Source organism: Rhinolophus sinicus, chromosome 15 (assembly GCF_057876585.1).
Source record: "Rhinolophus sinicus isolate RSI-liver-muscle chromosome 15, RSI-T2T, whole genome shotgun sequence".
Taxonomy (NCBI): Eukaryota; Metazoa; Chordata; class Mammalia; order Chiroptera; family Rhinolophidae; genus Rhinolophus; species Rhinolophus sinicus.
The window spans coordinates 34,483,515-34,506,281 of NC_142515.1; the positions used below are offsets into that span (position 1 = coordinate 34,483,515).

The 22,767-nt window shown below is 36.9% G+C and overlaps 1 protein-coding gene across 3 annotated transcripts in view; it reads left to right on the forward strand.

Moving 5' to 3' along the window:
- PRKG1 (protein kinase cGMP-dependent 1) overlaps positions 1-22,767 on the forward strand; it is a 1,140,935-nt gene that overhangs the window by 701,324 nt on the left and 416,844 nt on the right. The gene's annotated exons all lie outside the window — the stretch shown is intronic.

Sequence of the window (22,767 nt, forward strand, 5' to 3'; positions counted from 1 at the left end):
TTTTCAAATAAGCGTATTTGAAGTTTATTATCAAGTACGTTCTCAGACTATAAATCACCTACAAGTTTGATCACTGCGTATTCGGTGGAACCAACTTGGAATTGAGAAGACTGGATGCCTTCTAGCTCCAGAAAGAAATCAGATACTCTTTCAATATTGCCCCATCGTCACGTTCTTCCCCTGCAGATTGTTTTTCCATACATCTCCTGCTTCACCTGCCCATCACATACTCCGATAGCTCAAGTCCCTCCTTACCTTTCACTGTATGTCATTTTCACTCTAAAAGCCTATCTCTGCCTCCTATGATTTTTTTCAACTTATCCTTCTTGAAAATGCCTTTTATCTACTCAAAACAGTTTTCAGAGAGTTAAACCATTGATTTTGTTTTTGCCTGGTTTATTGATTTCAATCTAGTTCAGAGATGTTAAATGGCAGGGAGTCATGTTGTTGTAATTCCCGTTGTCACAGGTTACACAAAGGGTAGGTTTGACTGGTGTCCAGGGAGTGATGGGAGAGTGTGGGGCAGGAAGAATCACCCCTGCTCATTGAGTGCTGCTTGGCAGGCAGCTATAAATCACCTATGCAGCTACTATTAGAAAAGACTCTGGCTCCTGCTTGGGTTCCAAGACATCTGGACTTCTAGTCTGGGAGGGGACCCAGAACTCTGTATTTTCAAATAGCTCCCAGGATTATTCTGATGCACAGGAAAATGGGGGAAAATGGAGTTAAGGGCATTGATCAAACTTTACCAGTCTTTTGCTGATGAGCTTAGTAAGTTATAAATCCTTCTATAGTCCTCAGTTTCTTTATCTGTACAATTAAGTGCTGGACTAGATAGATATTATCCAGAGTTTCTTTCTGTTTTCTGAATCTGTGGGCTTGGTTTAGTCCTTCAAAAGGGCTCTTGTGGAACTTCTATCTAGAACAGAAAGAAAGATGGGAAATAGTAGAGGCGCTGGGGTCCGAATGCCCGAGTTCACATTCCAGCAGCTGTGTGAAATTGGCCATGTTATTTAATTGTTCTACGTTTCTTTTTGTGTAAGATGAGGGTAGTAAGAAAGTGGTTATGAAACTTAGATGTGTGGAACAACGCGTAACACATGCTCGATGTTCACAAAAATTTGCTGCTTCTATTTTTGTTTGCATTTGTTGTTGCACACAGGTGAAAATGAGTGGGGGGATGAAAGGAAGAAAGACTGTCTGTTGCTCTAAGCACTCTGCTGAGAATGAACTTTAATTTCACCTTGATCTGTACTTCACTGTGTCTCTTGACAAATCATGCTCCATCTCTGGGACTCCATTTTTTGAACTGAGAAATGAAAGGGTGTAGATGAAACAACTTCCAATCTCCTTTTTACAGTTAAAATTCTATTCTGATGTAATTCGGATAATTTTTTCATGTCATTTCCTGAGTAACAATGACTGAATTTTAAAACTGATCAGACTTTCCTCTTTGCCTTGTATTCTCGGTTCTAGTTGAAAGCTGGATTTGAGACTGAATTTACGCGACTGGGGAGGATATTAGCAGGACTGCCTTCGGGATGTGCCTCCTGCACAGTCACAAGGGGCTCCACACTTTCAAGGGCTCTGTTCATTGGTGAATGCTCTGCTCTCATGATCCTGAAATACTTAATGGTTTTACACAAGGAATCTTGCATTTTAATTTTCACTGGGTCCTGCAAATTATGTTGCTTGGTCCTGGACTTCAGCATTGTTTTTCTCTTCTAGCTTAACCTTTGGCTTCATTTTCACTATTCTACGCATATTTCCCATGCATCCTAATTTCACTGTCTATTCATTCATTCATTCATTCATTCACTCATTCATTTTGATTGTCTTGTGTGCATTTTGAGAACTACCACATTTCCATTTGGTAAACAGGCAGAAAATGGATAAATAAAGGCATTGCTTCATCTATTAAGATTTGTCCCCCATACCTCCTCGTCACATTTGTCTCCTCATTGCAAAGCTAACAGCATTTACTATTTGTTAATCACTGAATTATATATTAGTATGTATCACTGTCTAACTTTGCTATGTGGACATCTTTATTTCTCAGCTTATTGTATCCTCTTTGAGCTTTATATTGACAAGAGTGTCCATCTTCATGGGTATTGCTTCTAATGGCCTCCAAGGAAATAATTGTTGAATTGATTCAACTGGAAATTGAATTGATGTAACTGGCTAAAGGAAGACAGGCAGGGGGATTTTAGCCAAGAGAAGGAAAGCTGGAAAATCTCTACAGAGGATGGTTATAGTGCATAGCCTTTAATCATTGCTTTAATTCCACTTTTCAAAAACCAGGTTGTGCAGTTGTTCTCAATCTTTTTGATCCAAGCTTTCATTTTATATGAATTATAGCTAAAACGGAGAAGTTTTTACTATAATTATGAATTATATAATTTTAAAAAAGCAAAATAAACTTATTACTTGTTAACTTCATAACATTTTTATGGAAAATTTTCCCCCAAATAGAATTTCATGAGCAGCATTACTTTATGTTTTGATTTATTATCTGACTTGATAGGAGATAGGTGGGCACTTATAACTGTTCATTCATGTGTTGTGATAACACATGCCATGAATCTTCTGCAAAATTCCCTTGTACTCTTCTTGAGAAAATAAAAGTAGAAAGGGCAAATAATAACTTATGATTATTATGAAAATAGTTTTTACTTTATGGGCCCCTTGAAAATATCTCAGGGATTGTACATAGCCCTTGACCACACTTTGAGAACGGCTATAGTAGAGTAACATCTCCCTGTCACGCTAGTTTTCAGAATCAAGATAGTACGTACAATGCCACAATGCATCTCCCTTCCCTTTAGCTGAGTCTTCACATTTACTAACTTCATTGCCCAGTGGTTTTTCTCGAAGAGTAGCAAAGCATCCAGGAAGTGGAATTGCAGAGTTATCGAAGATTCTTCACTGTAATTTACTTGTATGTCATAAATGATGGGCAGATGAAAAGAGAGAAGCCAGCACTCAGCTAAACTTGAGGCCGTAGCCCTTTCTATACAATGCTAAGTTTCTTAGTTCAGGTGAATTATTAGCTCTATTATTTTTAATATATTGGGAAACAGTGGATGTAGCTCTGAATGAAACCTTTGGTTAAAAAAGAAAGAAAGAACATTACTGAAATAATTACTGGAATAAGTTACTGAGTCATGCCAGGTGTGATGTTTTGTACATTTTTATGCATACTTCAATTGCTATAATTTGAAAATAGGCATCATGTACTCAGTTCCAATTCATTGCTGTTGGCAGCTCTGCATTAGCAAGCTTAGGAGTACCAAAGATCAGATTAATTATACAGAATAGCATTGACAAACTTTTATTATAAGCTATACGAGTATTTAATTTGAGCCTACAGATGTTGAATAAAAAAAAAATAAAGTTATTTGTACTTACCTTTTGCTTTTCAACTCATGAATTAATCTTATAAGACCTGTTTTAAATGGCTATTTGGACCAAAATGCTGTCTCCCAGTGATGGATCAACAACTAGAGGCAAGAAGAAACACCTCGGGAATTACAACTGGTTTTCAAAGATTGGTATTCTGTGTTTAATAAAATTTCTCCCTGAAAGTTATAAGTAGATGGATTTTAGGAAACAGATGGTCATCTAGAGATTTTAGCACCTAATTCATATTCCCATCAAAATCCTTTGATGTTTTGAGCTAACTGTCCTGCCCTTAGGGAAAAGCCCCTTTTACTTTCTAATTGTGGCTTCCTCTAACCATCAGAGGAAGAGGTTGTCCATAGATTGTAAATTGGGACCCAGAGGATGGGTCTTGTTTAGAGATCAGTGGTTTACTATAAGAGGGTGAGATTTACCTTGAGCCTAAACCTCTTACTGGTTTTGTGGCCTTAGGCAAATTACTTAATCTCTGAGGATCAGCTTCCATGAAGACATTACATTTTAGGAAGATTCTATGTAGGAATAAGTGAAAGGTGAAATGGGGAGAGTCTTGAGCTTCAAAACCCAACTGTTTGGCTTGCTGTTTAGTAGTCATGAGATGAAAACTTGAACTAAGTCACTTACTGTGAAACTAGAAAAGAAAGAACGGGCTGAAGAGATTGTTATTAAGTAGAATCAATGAGTTTTGATGACAATTGGATACAGGAAGTTAAGGGAGAGATAAGAATCTTAGATACTCTCAAATTGCCAGAACTGTTTAGCTGATGTCATTTGAGGAGAAGTCAGAAAGAACCGGAAGAGTAGAGGTGTGGTGGGTGATGAGTTTTACTTGAGTCCTGTTGAGTTTGACTTAAGAAAGAGGCGGGGAAGGGAAACTAAATCTAGGTGGAAAGGCCTGATAACGAGTTTATATATTTTGGCCTGCAGCTCAAGACATTTGAGAGACATCAAGTCTTTATGTGGTAGATAAAGCCATGGGTATAGATAAAGTCACCCAGGAAAAAGATGCAGAATGAAAGATCTGAGACTGGCTTAGATCAGAGAAAATTAGCTGCTCTCCTTTGAGGAAAAGAAAGGATAAAAAGAGACTGGCAGCTTTTTCCAGGAAAGATGGAGCATACACAGACATTTGTTAGGAGTTATAACTCTGATGCAAATTAGTTTTTAACATAGGGCCTATTTGAAGAGTTTAAGGCCAGTCACAATACCCGGGCTACTGTCTTTGGCCCCTGATAAATGTGCCCAGAGTCCCCTGAGAATGGAAAGTTTGGCACTTAGATTGACTCTCCAGGGAAGGGTTGCCCATGTGTGCATGTAGTGCTGCCCTTTCAGTAGTCCTTTCAGTTTCCTCAGGGAAGAAAACCAAGCTTTGAGTGTCAGCGTGAGTAGAATGCTGGGCCTCTGCTCAAGGGGATGAAAGCAGCAGCTTGGAAATAATCACATGTGATAATCCCCAAGGGGAAGCCATGCACAAGGCAGCTGGCAGAAATCTGTTGCCTCAGTAACTGTCTTTCCCAGTGGCTCAAGGTGGGATCTCTTTCATATATATCGGTGCTCAAAAAATACAATTTTTCTTGCTCCCTCTCTCTTTCTCTGCCTTTATCCTCTATCTCCCACCTTACTCTATTTCTCATATATGTATTTTTAGTTATCTACTTAGCATTATATAATCAAATCTTTAATTACCTAATATCACTCTTTTAATTTTTGGAAATTTTAAGAAAAGGACTTGGAACTTCTGACTTCTGATTTAAATATTAGGCAGACTATAAATTGAAATATTTACAGCATGGTTCCTTATACTTTTGGGTAGCTTAAAAGTGACTTTGACAAATATTTTAGTTAATTAGTTAGTTAATTAATGTAGTGTTATTTTTTGGTTTCAGCTGTTTTTCATACCTTTATTTCCCTTTCTCATGGATTTCTTCACTTCTATATTTCTTGTTCTAAAAGCCACCAAAATTTTTCTCGGAATAAAGTGATGGTTATAGTAATACTACTCCTACTTACAATAATGCTAATATTGCCATCGAACAAAAAGAGTTTGTCTGCCTGGTTCTAGCAGAGCCAAACCTGTAACACCAAGAACTGCAATGGAGAAAGATTGGTTATTTTATGATGAGAGGCTCCACTCTGGAGAATGGGAAGGTAATGCTCAAAAAACTGAACTTCCTGATAGCATGTAGGGTACAGATGATATAGGGCAAAATCACAAGACACCATGGGTTAGGTGTTTAGGGGTCCTGCTGGTAGCTGATTGGTTGCAGGTGAGGTTAGGATAATAAATCATTTCTTCATGTCTTGAGGACACAGTTCTGAGGTCTGCTCCAGTGTCCCTCTGTCTGGTCTCATGGGAAAGTAGCCGGGGGTTCCACCTTAGGGCTCAGAAGCTGAAGCATAACTTAGGTCAAGATGTTATCTTTAGCCTGTTAGAGGTCTGGACCTTGTGGCCGTTAGTCAGGCTACTCTCTTCTGCTGCCTCTGGGGTTGCTGATTATCCAGGGGAAAGGCTAGGTCTCTGAGAGGGGGAGGGGGAGAAACAGAGGAAGAGGGAGATAGTTGATTTCTAGAGGTAGGATTTAAAGCTAAATTTAATCAAAGTCATAGGACCCTTGGTTTCAATGCTGATAAATAAGCTAACAGTTGCTGCATGTTTTTAAATATCCCAGGCCATGAATTCTCATTTAATCCTCCAACCACTGTGAAGAAGGTACTACTATTACCCTTCTTTTAATGATGGGGAGACTGAAGCACTGAGCGTTGAGTAACTTAGGGTCATGAAACTCCTTAAGTGGAAGAGCTGGGCACTTGAATCCAGGCTGGCTGGACTGCAGCAAGTATACAAGTTGCTGTTTCAGAGTTCCAAATCTAGCTTGCAAAGCAATCCTGCTTTGAGCTGAAGAAATCTACTTTCAAGTTAGAGACTCATCCGTGGAACCACAGCTATTGTCAGAGCACAGACTACAGCCCCGGACCCTCTTCTCTGTCGCATATTATTTTACCCAACTGTCTCTCTAGTCTCATTTTGCCATACCTTCCTATAAAAATAGTGATACCGTTTCTTATATTAGTATTTTGCATGTACTTTTCTTGTTTCTATAGGGAAATCATTTGTTATATGTGGAGGAAGAATAGATGGATGCCCTTTTTTTATGGCTAGGTGTTTTTGAGCTCTGAAGGCAGCTGCTTACTGGAAGCTGTTGCATTAACCACTATTGATGGGTACAGTAAATGTTAGGAAAAATACCAAGTCACATTAATCACAGATCTTCCAGTTGTCTCAGAAGTTGGTCATGTTTGGTGTTTAATACAAGCACATCGACCCTTAGAGAGCTTCATGAAAAATTAATTTGCAAAGCAGCTGTCTTCTAAGTGGCTTTGTGAAAATAATTGGGAACAAGTTTCAAACCACAGTCCAGCTAAGAGATTTTAAGATTTTATTTTTAAAACTGCCTTGCTGTTCAGGAAACTGTATCTTTGTAATAAAGCAGAACTTTTATTAGTTGATCATAACGTAACCCTTAGTAAGAAAATTGTATGTTTGATGAAAATTAACTACGTTTTATCAGCTGTTAGTGAAATTTGTAAAGATTTAAAAATATATTTATCTATATATGGTCTGCGGCTCACGCCTCTTTGTACCACCACCTCATTTCAAATGCATAGTCTTTAAGAGTAAAATAATTTTGAAAATATCTGGTCAATCATTGGGAAAATATTGTTTACAATGATTTTACATGTGTCAACTAATCAAACTAGCTTATTGGGAGCCATGACATTTCAAAAATTAATATACTAAATAGTACCTCATAGGCACAGGGATTGAAAATAACATTAGTGCTTTTAGAGCATTTTTAGAAACTAAAATATTTCTAAAATGCCTTTCTTCCTTCTAGTAGCAAATATATGCACATGCGAGTATACATTTGTATCTGTGATTCATTCATGTTTTTAGGTGAATGTTATCATTGTCTAAGCCTATACCGTGTTTCCCCGAAAAGAAGACCTAGCTGGAAAATCAGCTCTAATGTGTCTTTTGGGGCAAAAATTAATATAAGACCTGGCCTTATTTTAGTATAATATAAGACCGGGTCTTTAATATAATATAATATAATATAATATAATATAATATAATATAATATAACCCGGTCTTATATTAATTTTTGCTCCAAAAGATGCATTAGAGCTGATTGTCCGGCTAGGTCTTATTTTCAGGGAAACACGGTATGTATTATGTTTCAGGCATTGTTCATTGTTCATTTCTCTTAATTTTTTACAAAAGTCATGAGATAGATGATATCCCATTTTACAAATGGAGAAGGAGCTCGGAAAATTTAAGTTACTTGTTTGTGATCTCATGTTTGCTAAGCAGCAGGGATGAATTTTAAACACAAATCTGGCTGACCCCAAAGTCCAGCTCGTTTCTCAATGCTTATTTTGCAGCTTTTTATGTTAAAATTGGTACATTATAAGTCTTTGCTTTGTTTAATGAATATGAGACTTTGAAAGCATCCTCTTCTTATTTGGGCTCGTACACACCGTGTGCCATTATTTGGTATTTTGTATAAAACAAACTAGATAATCAACCTATTTAGGATTGTGAGCAATTTGGGGGTCAAGAGTAGTTCACATTAAAAAAATCCTAGGTATCTGCATATTGACCTGGGATTCCCTTCACTTTGGGGCCGTCCTCTCCAGCTGGGAGTTACTCTTTTGACTAAGCAATTGTGCTTCACTGTGAAGCTCTTCTTACACACCTTCTGCACCTTCTTACTTGAAAGCATTCACTCAATCACGACAGGGGTCAGCACGTTTGTGGTCTGTCCGCTTCCTCTCCTTAGTAGAGTTCCCTTCTAGATCTAGCAACAAATATCGTTTTCTTGATCTACTCATTGCATGCTGTGTTGTTTCGTCTACTGAATTGAATGTGTGTTGGAGCCTGTAGGGCAGCTGCTCTGGTTACCACCTCATTTCTGAAGAACTATTAATCTCGTGTTGTTCTTGATCTGCACCGATCTCAGTCAACGGCCTGGAGGAGGTATAAATCGTTGCATGCTGTTATTTCATCTGGTGTGATTGAGGGTCTTAGCTTGTCAGAGAAGTCAGCATTTCCAAATATAAAGAAAGCAAAGATAAACTGTTCACATTGCAGAAATAATTCAACACTAGCCATGTCATCTGCAGTCCACACTCATTGTCAACGCACACTGAAAAATGTGCAGGTGCTTGCCTAAAGTGAAAAAGAGTGCACTGCCTTGCAAAGGAGTAGGCTGCACTTGTCATTGTTTCTAGATTTTACTCTGGGCCCTCTAGGGACGATCTATTGAAGTAGAAAGTTACTCACTGATCAGAGGCAGCACTTGCCTTAGTGTACTTTTCACAGAGACCTTTGCGTATGTTCTGCCAGAATCACAAGTGGCCCTGCTTGGATGCCTGAAGGCACAGATGTAAGGACTATTCAGGTCATAAGAATTCATAGAAAATGAGTTAATTCCCCATAAATCCACAGTTTTGAGTGTGTAGGTCTATAAGCCCAATTAATGGCATTTTCCAGGAAACGTTAATAGATTACTGACACAAGTGGTAAGTGACCTTTTAATCTTTCTAGCGTAGAACTCTTTTGACTTTTAGGACATTAGGTCATAAAGTACCTTAGAAATCACATTGCCTAGTCCCATGAAGTGTACAGATTATAAACCAGAAGCCAAGTGAGGCCCTTATTTGAACCAGAACTCCTGGCCTTCAGAACCATTGTCTTTCTATCATTTCAAGTCCAATTATATGATTACCAATGATACATTTTGCCTCTCCAGAAAGATGATTGTACACCTGGTAAAATCTTTGAGCCCCCAGATATTTGCAGTGCCCATCCAGTCTCATCCAAGAGAGAAGGGAGTCTAGTAAAAAGACTTTGAACATTATGGTTTTAATGGTAGAAATAACTGAATCTGTCTTGATAGATGCTATTATATTTTTAACACAACTAACCAAGTCCCCTTTTCTGATTCTATTTTCATTACATAACAGACACTTTATAATTTGAGTTGTCGTGTAGGTCTGCCTATGGGATGATACACTGAGAGTGCTAAAGGGAATGTTTCGGACTCTGTGATGCTGAATTTGTTTATGATATTTTTAATACATTGGTATTTGGCTCTTGTTTTATTTTCCTAAAGGACAGTCTATAACAAGAGGCTATTTCCTGCAGGAAATTTTGTCATACTAAAAGGCTTATATGGTCAAGGCTTCATCCTGTTGGGAAAGAATATAAATGAGTCTGAATGGTAGCATTTCAATAGTTAAAAAAGAGGGACCCTGCCAAAACGTTCTTTGAAGTGATTATTTCTTAGAAAATATTTTGTTGCTTTAAATTGGATGTTTGAGGTGAAACACACGCTCATGAAAACAATGGTACAGATCTTTTGAAGAACCTAAACTTTTATTACCTGCTCTTATTTAGGAAGATTAAAATATTTTTGAGGTAATTATGCAGATTTATAAACTGACAAATGTATAGCTCCATCTTTCAGGTAACTAAGGATTCTTGGAGTTCTCAAAATAGCATCTACTCAGAGGCCATCAGAGTTTTTATTTTTATTTGTGAAAGTTCTCTTAAGTATATGTTTCACTGTTTCACTATTACCTTTGGTGCAACACCTGTTTCATTGGTAAGGAGGAAGCATGGGAAATGTAGTTAAAATCCACTACTCATTTTACTTTTGCTTAAATTATATAGTGACCATCTTATTTCAGATAAGCTTTAATGAACTTGCAAAGAAATGACCTGCCTTTCATTAGTTTGGAAGCAGGACAAGTTTGAAGTTGAAAAGACGAGATTATGAAATATACGTACTTTAAATCATTGACATTTTAGGAATGAGTACTGAACTGAGAAGTGCAGGGGTAGTGTCTGGCTTCTATTAGAAAATACTTAATACTTTTTATTTCAGTTCTGTGTTAGTCTGTGTAGGCTGCTATAACAAAATAACATAGATTGGAAGGCTTTAACAACAGAAATGTATTTTCTCACAGTTTTGGAGGCTGGAAGTACAAGATCAGAGTGCCAGCATGGTTGGGTCTGGGGAGAGCTCTCTTTCTGGTTTGCAGGTGGCCATCGTCTCACTGTTTTCTCACGTGGCCTTTCCTTGGTACAAAAGCAGAGAAAGAGTCATCTCCCTCTTCCTCTTCTTATAATATTGGATTAGGGTCACACCCATATGACCTCATTTAAACGAATTACCTTCTAAAAGCACCATCTCCAAGTAGTCACATTGCGTGTTAAGGGCTTCAACATATGAATTTAGTGCGGACACCAGTGCATAGTAAGTTCTTTGCTATGTGGGGTGCTAGCTTCAGCTGTTAGGCACTGCAGGTTTAGAGCTGATTAGAATAGCACCAATTTTGACCTCTCAATATATCTTTCTCAAGCATTTTTTCCTAGATTTCCCCTGGAAGATTCATTTGTAATTCTTGTTTTATTAAGCTACTTCTCAGGGGACAGATGTCAATCTCTAGCATTTAATCAGGTGTATGTGACTTTCAAAAGCTTTGTGGGCCTTTATTTGGGGGCTTATGCATTTGTTCCTAACATATATTACAACTAAATATCTGCTTTTTAATCTCCAAATATCAGCCGTAATTCTGCAGGTGTGATCCCACACTGACTTGCTCCCTAATAATATATTTATCATTTTTTTCTGAACATTTTATGCATGTGAGCATAATGTGAAATCACTAACAGATGAAACAGGGATTAAAGTAGAATAAAAATATTTAATTTGTAACAATTTTACATTTATTGACTAGTGTCCACTTTACCACAAAATATAGTTTAAATTTTTCTCATTTATTTAAAACATTTATTAACGCTTTAAAATGTATGTGTCTGGCATTGAGCTAGCTGCTGGGTGTATCATAGAGGAGGATGTGTTTGCTGCCTTTAGGAGTTTATTTGCTCATCAGCAAGACCACCCAGAAATCACAAAGATAGTGTGTCAAGAGCTCTGAGAAGAATCTGTGCATGTTATAATAAAAACAGAGTAGAATCAAGCTAACCCAGACCATCAAGCCTTACATAGGATAACGCTTTTGATTTAGCGTAGGCAACTAGGACAATCTCTATGGGTCTCCTGCAAAAGCATTTTATCCCTCTCATAACACTTTTAAATATCATTTCACAGTCATTTCAAATCAGTTCACTTCCTCAGGGAAATTTCTCTGAGCCCTCAGACTAGGTGAATCCCCCAGATATAGGGTTACCAGAAAAAAAAAAAAAAAATAGGACATCCAGTTAAATTTGAACTTCAGATAAGCAATGAGTAATTTTTTAGCACAAGTGTATCTCAAATATTGCATAAGATACAGTTATATTAATTTATTTTTCAGTTTATTTGAAATTCAAATTTCACTGTGCAGCTTGTATTTTATTTGCTAAACCTGGCAATCGTATCCAGGTGTATAATTTCATAAAACCTTACATTTTCCTTTTTGTCTCCCAGCTGATTTTGTGGTTAAATATTGCAGCAATTGTTGTAAGCATTGCCTAAGAACTATTTGCGGTGTTTGATTTTACTGACGGTGACATGTTGTCTTAGAAAAACTCTTGTGTTCCCTTTACTCTCACACTCCTGCCACACTTCCAGCACTTCTGACACCAGATGTGTGTGCTTTCCACACATCAAGCAATTCTGCGAAACCGGCTGGGTATCTTACAATTCAATTCACTTCTGACACCATTGACTTTGAGTTAACATTAGATTCCACAAGTGAAAGTCTCAGTTCCACAAGACTGTGATCTCCCCACTGCCCCTCTACTTCAGATGCCAATTGCAAGTCCAGGTTGTCCGCCGTGCTTCTGACCAACTGGCTATAAATTGAGGTTCTCACGACCCCCACCTTGGATTTGATAACTTGATAAAATGGCAGACAGAACTCAGGGAAATGCTTACTTACGTTTAAGGTTTATTATAAAGGATATAGTAAAAGATACAGATGAACAGCCAGATGACGAGACACATAAGGTGAGGTCTGGAAGGGTCTTAAGCAGAGGAGCTTCTGTCCCTGTGGAGTTGGGGTGTGCTATCCTCCTGGCATGGGGATGTGTTTACCAACCTGGAAACACTCTGAGACCCATACTTTTGGGATTTTTTTGGAGGCTTCATCATGTAAGCGTGGTCAGTTATTAACTCTACTTCTAGCCTTTCTGCCCTCTCCAGAGAATGGGGGCTGGGGCTGAAAGTTCCAAGCTTCTAATCATGGTTTAGTCTTTCTGGTGACCAGCTCCCATCCAGGAGCCCATCAGGGGTTGTGTCATTAGAACAAAAGACATTCATATCCCCCAGGAAATTCCAAGGTATTTAGGGCCTCTGTGTCATACACTCCTATCACTAAAGAAATTATAAAGGTCTTAGGATCTCTGTGTCAGGAACCCAGTCAAAGACTAAATATTAGAACAAAAGATTCTCTTAGCACCCCTATTTCCTAAAGTTTTAGGAGTTCTGTGTCAGATACTGCAGGCAGTACATGTCTATTACGTATTACTGTAAAACACTAATACTTGAGTAAAAGAAACTGGTGATAGGAGCCTATATTGGAAATCAAGTAATTGCCAATTCATTATTTTGGTGCTTAATGAAATTGCAAATGAAATATAATCTTTTAGTAAACTATTGAGAATATGGCAGTTTGCCTAACTTGTTGCTTATTTCAACTTCAAATTTAACTGGGTGTCCTATATTTTATCTGGCAACTCTACACTGGGGTGTGTGTTGGTGCTTGACTCTTTTTCAAGATAGGACTGCTGTATTTAACTAGTATATGAATACAGTAGTTGTGTATAGTTAGGAAAAAAATCGGTGAAATACAGACACAATGTCATGGAAGAAACGATTAAAAAAGAAATTGTATAATATCAGAACCCACAATATATGGCAGTATTGCTTTCCCACCTCTTTTGAAAAGATGAGAATTTCTAGATTCCAATTTGTTTATATTGTAAAATGTCAATTCCCATGGAATTGCTTTAAAAAAATAAGCATAAAAGAATTTAGATGGTCTCTTCATGTTTATATCACTGACAAATCAGTTATAGCAGCACTGTCCCCAAAAAATGTTAGAAGCAAAATATTCTGTCTGAACAAATCAGGCATAACTGACATGATCTGTTCAATATTTTATTCTCTCAGTACAGTTAGTTGTCCTCAAAAAGACTGGCTTGATCATTAAATTGATAGGCTTATGGTCAAAGAGAGTAAAAGTTACCTGGGTCTGGATTTCATTTCGAGAGCTCTGTGCTTTGCACGTAGTATGCTCTTAATAAGTGTTTGCTGATAGCTCTAACATTTTTAAGCAACATGTTCCAACTGCACATAATGTAAAAAATAATAAAACAAAACTTTAAGAATGTACTGGCATAGGATAACTGTTTCAATTAATATGATCTTTAAAATATGAATTGTAAACTATGAAATAGAAATTCTTAATGTGATATTTTAGCTCTCTGAGTTGCTACCTCTATTTGGTAGTATGGTAAGGTATTTTTTCCTTGACGCTCCCTGGACAATCTTACTTTTTGTTTTTAACACCCTAATTTTGTTGCTTTGATTTGTGGTTTCTCAGGATTCTTGCGAATCCTAGGCTCATTGTGACAGGAATCCTTTAACTCTGGGTGGGAAATCCATTCTGACCCAAGCAGCTATTAGCTCAATTCATCCTTTGGGTCATGCTCTCTGTGGCTGCTCTGATTTTTCTCTGGAGTTAGCCATTCCCCTGGTGCCTGACTCGTCCCTTACTTTGCTAATGATTTTCTGACTCCCCACTGAAAAGGCTTACTGAGTGAGCCTCTTTCCTGACCCAGCATAGCCCTTCCTGCTTATCTGGATCTAGTCCTTCAAGCCTCAAGCAAGCCTGGGGTTTCCACCTTGACCCATCCTGGAACATCAATTTAGCTCCTATTTATAATTCTCTGGCTATATAACCCATTTGTCATCCAGTGGCAAGGAATCCATTCACTTTTGTTGGGGACCCATCGTGGGCCAGCTGCTTTTTCATTTACTTGCTTCAGTAGTCACTAACCCAAATAGGTGGCTTAGCCTTGTCTTACCCAGGATGACACTGAAGTACATCGAGGTTAAGTGAATTACTAAGGACACAGGCTTGCTAGAGGCAGTCCCTGATTAGAACTCAGGTCTTTCTAGCTTCTGGAAGTCTTTGTTTATTTCTTTAGTTTGTCACCAGCTGAGCTATGGAACCTGCAGCCAAACTCACAGAATTATTATGCTGTAAATGAAAGCGCTCATTAGTGAAGCTGTCACCATCACTGCTCCCTGCCATTCAAAGAAGATTTTATCTTCCTTCAAAGTAACTTTTAGGAGAGGGCAGCATGAATTCCAGATAAGCCGTTTAAAGAAATGGGCTAGTTTAGGTCAGCCATCCAGAAATTTTGTTTCTTTGTGAGGTGTGTTTTCAAGGAGGAAGGCAGAGCGGGATGAGATTTGGGTTCCCCACAGGCTCCGTTAACTGTGAAGTAATTCAATTTGAAATGTTAGTCCTCTCAATTATGCTTTGGAATCAAATCAGAACTCTATTACAAAAAAATTACATACCCACATGAATTGGCTACTGATATTAATCTCTCTCTCTCTTAAAGTATGCAGTAAGAGCTAATTTTTATACTTGTGAATTAACTGATTCTGAACTTGCTTTAGATCCTCCTGACTGAGATTTTAAGCCAATATAGGGTCGCTACCCAACTGTTAAGCTGTATACACTCCTGGGTGCTTAAGGAGAGGGTGGCCCCATCTGACATGCTTTAAGGGCAGATCAATGTGGATTTTTTTTTTTTTTTAAGAATTTATTGGGGAAGGGGAACAGGACTTTATTGGGGAATAGTGTGCACTTCCAGGACTTTTTTTTCCAAGTCAAGTTGTTGTCCTTTCAATCTTAGTTGTGGAGGGCGCAGCTCAGCTCCAGGTCCAGTTGCCATTGCTAGTTGCAGGGGGCACAGCCCACCATCCCTTGCGGGACTCGAAGAATTGAACTGGCAACCTTGTGGTTGAGAGCCCACTGGCCCATGTGGGAATCGAACTGGCAGCCTTCGGAGTTCGGAGCATGGAGCTCCAACCGCCTGAGCCACTGGGCTGCCCAAGGGCTGATTTATATTGGTTATCCAGAGAACTGATAGCTGGCTGAGTCTGAAGGCCTTGTATTGTCTTTCATTCTTAGCACTAAAGAGAGGGAGAGATTATTTACGGCTGGAATGGGGTTGGGAAGTAAATCATCTCATGGTCTTACTTAGTAAACGATCCCCATAGCAATTTATATCTAAGTCATTGGAAGCTAGAAAGCTGTTGCTGAAAAACAAACAAACAAACAAATAAACAAACAAACATCCAAAAAAAGCCCAGTGAGTGTCTTCCCTTATAGAAAGCAGTTTCTGCACAGCTGATTAGATTTATAATTGCTTTTTTGTTGTTAGAACTGTAAGCCAACTTAGCCAAATTTAACTTTATATTTGTGGGTAAATGGAACCTAATCAGGTTTTTAAATAGCTGACAATTGTTTATTTACTTAGCCAGTTCTCTGTTACAGACTGACAGATCCTGAAACAACAGATGCATCATAAATTTGGATTTTCACATGTTAGCTTCTTGTGTATAGAATCTTAAAATCAGATGGTACTTAGACACTATCACATCTAACCATCTACTTGGTTAAGATACCTCCCTATGATAGCCAAACAAATGGCTAACTATACTCTTCTTGAATACTCTCAATAATGAAACAGTCATGACCAACTCATTTCACCTTTGAACAGCTCTGATTAAAATAATTTTTTTCTTTTCCTTTACATCTGTCAGTTTTTGTTGTTGTTTTTAAAACAATTTAAGCATTGTGGATCATGACTTTGAGACAGACAATAAATTAAAAATTATAAAAGAATTGTGTAAAGTGCTTCCATTATATACGTTAAAAATAGTCTATTAGATAACGTTGATGGGGGGAGACAAGAAAAGTATAAAACATGATCCTTATTCTCAGGAACCTAGAATTCAAAGTAAACTTATGGTAATTTAAAAGAATGTAACACAATCTACAATTAAACATCAAAAATAGTGATATAGCTATTATGTGCTACAGACCATGTAGAATAATCAAGAATATGTTCTTGAAGGTGCTGGAGTTTGTGCTGGGCCCGTGAGGACAGAAAAGGTTTATATTTACATTGGTTGACAGGAAGGCTTTTTGCATGAAACTGAGGAAAGTGATTTGGTTGAACTCAGCGGCCTACTTTAAAAAAAGTAAGAGATAGATAGTGAGGGTAGATAACACCAGAACAAATTACATATAAATATGAAAATGTTTGCCATAAGATGATTGAGGAAATACAGAATGCTTTCTATATCAAGGGAAGATGCTATTTTATAATTTTATGTTTAAAATATTGTACAGTTAAGTTGCTCAATATGTTAGCCACTAACCACAAGTGGTTATTGAGCCCTCAAAATGTGACTAATCTGAAGTGACATGTGCTAGAAGTATAAAATACACACTGTACTTAAAAAAGTTAACATAAAAAATGAATGTAAAATATCTCATTAATAATTTTTATGTTGATTACATATTGAAATAATAAATTTATATATTAACATATAAAATATTAAAATTAATTTCACCTGCTTCTTTTTTTAGTATGGCTAATGCAAAATTTAAAATTAAATCTTTGACTTGCATTGCATTTCTGTTGGGCAGCCCTACTCTAAATGCTGAATCTGTTAATATTTTCAGTTATATATTATCTTTGTCTTATCATTTGCAAACTAGTAGATAATCACACACTCATAGTAATTTTAATCTGACATCTGTTCCTTTATAGATACTACTTTTATTCTGCAACTGTCTATAAATTCAAATGAAATGGAGTGCAAAGAAAATTACACAATTCACCATATTTTAATTTTTCAAAAGCCTAGTACGTAGAACGCTGTCTAGAAAGTAAACTCTAAAATGATATGCCTATGTGATATTATTGTTTGATTCCGAAAGTAAGATGCGTGTATAAATGTTACAAATCTATTACTGCAGTTATTTCTCAACAAACTGTGAGAGGGAACAGGGAAATGGGCAGATCTTCCAGCCTCACGTGTAAAATTTTTTAAAACAAAATACATCAACAATGAAGGGTCATTATAAGAAGTTAGACTTATACAGATCTTATTATTCCTTATTAGAAATAAGATAGTCTATTACTATCATTTTGGTAATTATCTCTCTGTGTGTATATAATCAAAATGGGATCAAGCAACTTTATCATTATCTTTTGCCACTTAATATATTAACATTTATCTGGACCCATCAAGGTACTTCTAGAACAGTGGTTTTCAGAGTTTTTGTTTCAATATCATTCTCCGAACAAAAGCTTTACTCAGAAGTCCAATATATAAAATCAATAAAAGCAAAGCTAGTCTGGCGGAAGCAGGGGTGGAGGCCTGGCGCCCCACCAGCCTAGCTGTCCCATCACACCTTACATCCATCATCACCTAAGGTACAGCGGAGCACAGTCTAAAAAAAATGACTGTTCTCCCGCGGTTTATTTCCCTGATGTGTGTGTGTGTGTGTGTGTGTGTGTGTGTGTGTGTGTGTGTGTGTGTTTTGTTCGAGGTATTAATTTTTGTCTAACATACTATAAAATGTTTTTCAAATAAATGCTTCCCTTCCCTTTAAAACATTTGGGTGGTTATTATTGTTTTGGTATGTCGAAATGTTTACATTTTATGGAATCTGATTTTGTCTTGCTTAGGCTATCATTGACAGGTAGTACACATGAGATGGTGAAGCTCCAGGATTAAAACTAAGCTTTAGCTTATGGCGATATCATTCCATTCATATTTAAATAACTATTTAAAGAGAGAACAGTTTTCAATCTTTAGTTTTGTTTCCTTGTAATAAGTTACTCACTTATTATATATATTGCTGGGCTTTTCAAAAAGACTATATTAAAGGGGAAGTCAGAGAAATTGTGAAGAGGATCAATGGGAACCCATTATGTCAACAACCATCTCTTTGTAACATGAAGATTTGCTTGAAGCGACAGTGCTGATGATGACTCACTCTACTTTTTCTTAATTCTTTTAATTCTTTGCATCTTTAATTCAATTTTTTTTTTCTTTTACAATAATCCTACCACAGGACCTAAACTTGCAATCAACTTTTCTTAAACGCTAATATAGGCTGTCCTCTTTTTTATTATGGTGGAGATTATAGTTATGCTTGTTGTTGTTGTTACTAAATGATAGTATCCTGCTGATCGGTGTATGTATTTGAAAGTATCTCACTGTGTAAATGGGATTGCACATGGCTTCCTGCTGTCCAATCTACTTGAATGAGCTTTGTAGAAAATGTATTTTGATAGCCATTCTGTGAACAAAAGGGCGATGATGTGAAAAACGCCCATCAGAGCAAAGTAAAGAGTAGGCATTTTGATGCTTTCAAAAGGAAGTATTGTATATTTGCCAGCCTGTGTTAAGTTGTGGAAAGTGGGAAGATGATTATTAACATTTTTAAGAAAACATTTAAATTTTCCTTTAGCGGGATTGATTTGTTACTACGTACGTCCCTAAACATTTATTAAAAAACATAAAGCTCATTTTTCTTAGCATAGGAAACATTTTCCTTTGGAGAGCTAATTATACTGTTCAAATACGTGTTTAATATTAAGATATTACGGCTCCCATCTTTAAAGATCTAAACTAGATATAATATTTGCCTATAACTCAAATAGTATTAAATTGTATTTTAAAAAGATATTTTAATATAAAAAGTACTCAAGAGAATTTTCCCTGAGTTAATCGTTTTGTAGATACAGCTATAAGCTAATGGTGTTGACTCTCAGGGATTCAAATCCATGGTCATGTGGTAGATGATTATATTTCAAAAGATGGTGACTAAAGAGGAATTATTTAATGTGAATCCTCTACCTGCCCATAATATCTTGCAGGGTTAAGAGTCGCTTACAAGGTCAGAGATTAATGTGGAGCTCTATGAATTCCTGCTCGGTAGTGTGTTTCTAATTTGAGTAACACAAATGAGGAAAGTATTATTACCTAATGAGGTATTTGAGCCCAAGAATAAAACTCTCCCTAACTGTATATACTTGAGAGATACAGATATATTAAATAATTCAAACATTGATTTCCTTCAAAAGTGTCATATATAACCCAATAGTATATTCAATCTAAATTCTGCATCTGAAACATACATCTAAAGTAGTATATTCAGTTAAATCCTGCATGTAAACTGTGATGGATAAAACGCAAAATGCCCTCATATAGCAGTATATGGTTGCTATGAAACTCGGCTGTTACAGCTAGGGGGACATTGACTTTCTCGTACCTGGGGCCATTACGGAACACTCCCATTGCTTGGGTTCCTCTTCCTGGCCTTTTCAGCAGAAGAGAACCTCCTGCAAGCTGCCTCTGTATTACAAACAGTCCTTCCTTTCTTTTGCTTACCCCTTCAAAGATCACTTTTAATATCAGCCGGCGAAAGTTGTTCTGAACCCTTCGTTCTTCTTTCTTTTTATCAGTGTGATGGTTTGAACGAGCTGAACACTCACATTGGTGTGTGTAGAGGTAGCTTTGTATTTCTGTCATTTTAAAAAGTCAGTGTCACAGCACAGAAAGAACTAGAGTTTAAAAGACATGTATGTATGCTAGTCCCAGCTCTCTTATTTACTAGCTGTTTTACTTTGGGCAAATTATTTGGAGTAATAATTCAGTTAATAGAATGCCTTAGATCATCTCCCCAGGTAGTTGTAAAGATAACATTACATTATATGTAGATCAAATTTTAAATGATCTAAAATTTGGAAAACACTGAACAAATGCAAAAGGAAGTAAGTATTCTCCCCAGCCTTCTTGATTACTGACCCTTAGGCAAAGGACCACCTGGATAACACTACACACTTGCTTTTTTCTTCAAGGTGACAGGTCTTTCTCTCAGAACAACAACAACAAAACAAACATACAAACAAAAAAAACAGGACAAAACCCACTCCTATATCACATAAAACACATCTATACAAAAATTTAAATCCTCTGTTAGGGACCTATCATTACTGGGCTTCACCAAACTTTGGAGAAGCTGCTTATATTATCAGTGTAGGAAATCTCTGAATGCTAGAAGCTGAGAATCTCACACTCCAGCTTTTCTTCATATCAAATGAACTACTTGCCTTTGGTGGAGAATAGCCTTGGGATTATAATCAGGTCACTGATGCTTTGACTCTTTCCATTTCCTTGAAGTAAAAGGTTAATCTTGCTCTATGAATGTTTTCTTTCACTGTCAATCTGGCCCAGGCTGAGGTAACACTGTGAGAAAAGTTTGGTGTGACTTCCAGTCGGGTACCTTTTAATAAGATCCATAGACCCCTGGATCTAAATTTCTGTAGGGACACTAGTGGGACCTCATGTGTTTCCTATAGCATTAAAATAGTTGAGCCCCTGATTTTATCTTTTCAGTGCCAGCCTGTTTCCTAACATGAGAATCAATATAATAAGTTAGTTCATGCTATTGCCTGTTAGTGAGGGAAAATGGGGACTCGAGTTCCTGAATTCCTTTCCAAGCAGCCCAGATTTTTAAACCTAAATCTTTTAGAGAATGTACCTTAATCTGATGAATGAATCTCTAAGGGATTTGCAGGCACCATGCCAGGCAGTGTGGAGGTCATGAAATCTTGTCTAATCAAAGCTATTTTCATTTTATCTTACACTTTTTTCTTACACAAAACTTCCTTGATTCTGGGAATCTCGTGGTAAACTATGGCACCACCTGTACTGAAGTTTTATGTTCATGTGTAAGTGCTTTTTATTGTGAATAATGAATCCACAGGATGCCTTTAAGTCATTCTGAACTAGATACAGTGAAATCAAAATCCTACAGAGAATTTTCAAACCACACGCAACACCCCTCTTCCCTCTGATACCACAAGATATGCCCATATTAGAATATAGGTAGAGACTGGTAAAGTGCACATATGCTTGCTGAATTTCAGCATTTCCACTTCCCCCCCATGAGGAGCTAATTGAACTGAATTCCCAGGAAGATTTTAAATACTGCATAGAATTTAAACACACACACACACACACACACACACACACACACACACACACACAGACAGAGTTATAGCTGGTAACACATTGTTAAATAACGATTTTAATTGTGGAAAAATATTTTCAACTTTTGACAAAATAGATTATAGGAAGTGAAATTTGGTTTGATAAGGTTTATAGATAAAGACCATCTAATGGCTGGACATTTAAAAATAAATATCAATAGCCTTTTCAGTCTCTTCTTCACAATCGCCTGCCCACACATAATATTATGGGAAAAGGTTTCAACTCAAGAGTCACAAGACTTGGGTCTTAGGACAAAGGGCTGCTTACTAACTCTGTGACTGCAGGAGCATGACTTAACTTCTCTGAGTCTTCATGTTCTTACCCATAAAATCAGACTGTTGGAAAACTTGATCTTCAAAGCTCATTCAAGCTGCAGCATATGATTATATTAATAGGTGACCTTGGAATCAGTAGTTTTGTCTTTCTCAGTCATTTTATTAGAGGTAAAGATGAATTAAGAAACAAATTGAGATGTCTGTAATTTTGGATGGTGGTGGTGGTGTTTTTGAGTACTATTTCAAGGACATTGTAAGCTCTCCTGTAAACTTCATCATGACAGTGGGAAGATGGGGTGTGGGTGGAGAAGTTCCAGGAGAGATAATCAAGTACTTAATAATTAAGAAATGCCTATATTGCATTTTAGGTTTAAGTCAAGAAATAGATTAATTTCTAGATAAATGTAGTTTGCTACTATTTTCTTTAATCTTCTTTAATGCACCAAATTATTGTTCTAGCAGAAACATCTGCAAAATTGAATTCAGGATTTACCTAATTTCACAGTATACAATATAAAAAGTAGTTGAAATGAAGATTTGTGCTGCTTCAGGGGAAAAAAAAATCAGATTTCCAACGGATATGCATGGCATTGCAACAAAATGCTTCTTTAGATACAGCTGGAGGCAGAATTTTTTGTTATCAATTTAGTTAAGAAGTGCTTTATATCAGGTTTTTCATAAGCTAGGAGTTGTGTTGGCTGCATTTATTGCTTTTATGTATCTCATACATTGGCCAAAATTTTGGAGAAAAAGCTTAGCTTTTTTATACACAGTTACCTTTTGTTATATATTGTATTTTAAAATACTGCTAGAATATATATTTTGTAAAAAAAAAAAAGCAAACAGACACACACACACACACACACACAGAAACAGATAACATCTAGAATGGCAAAGCA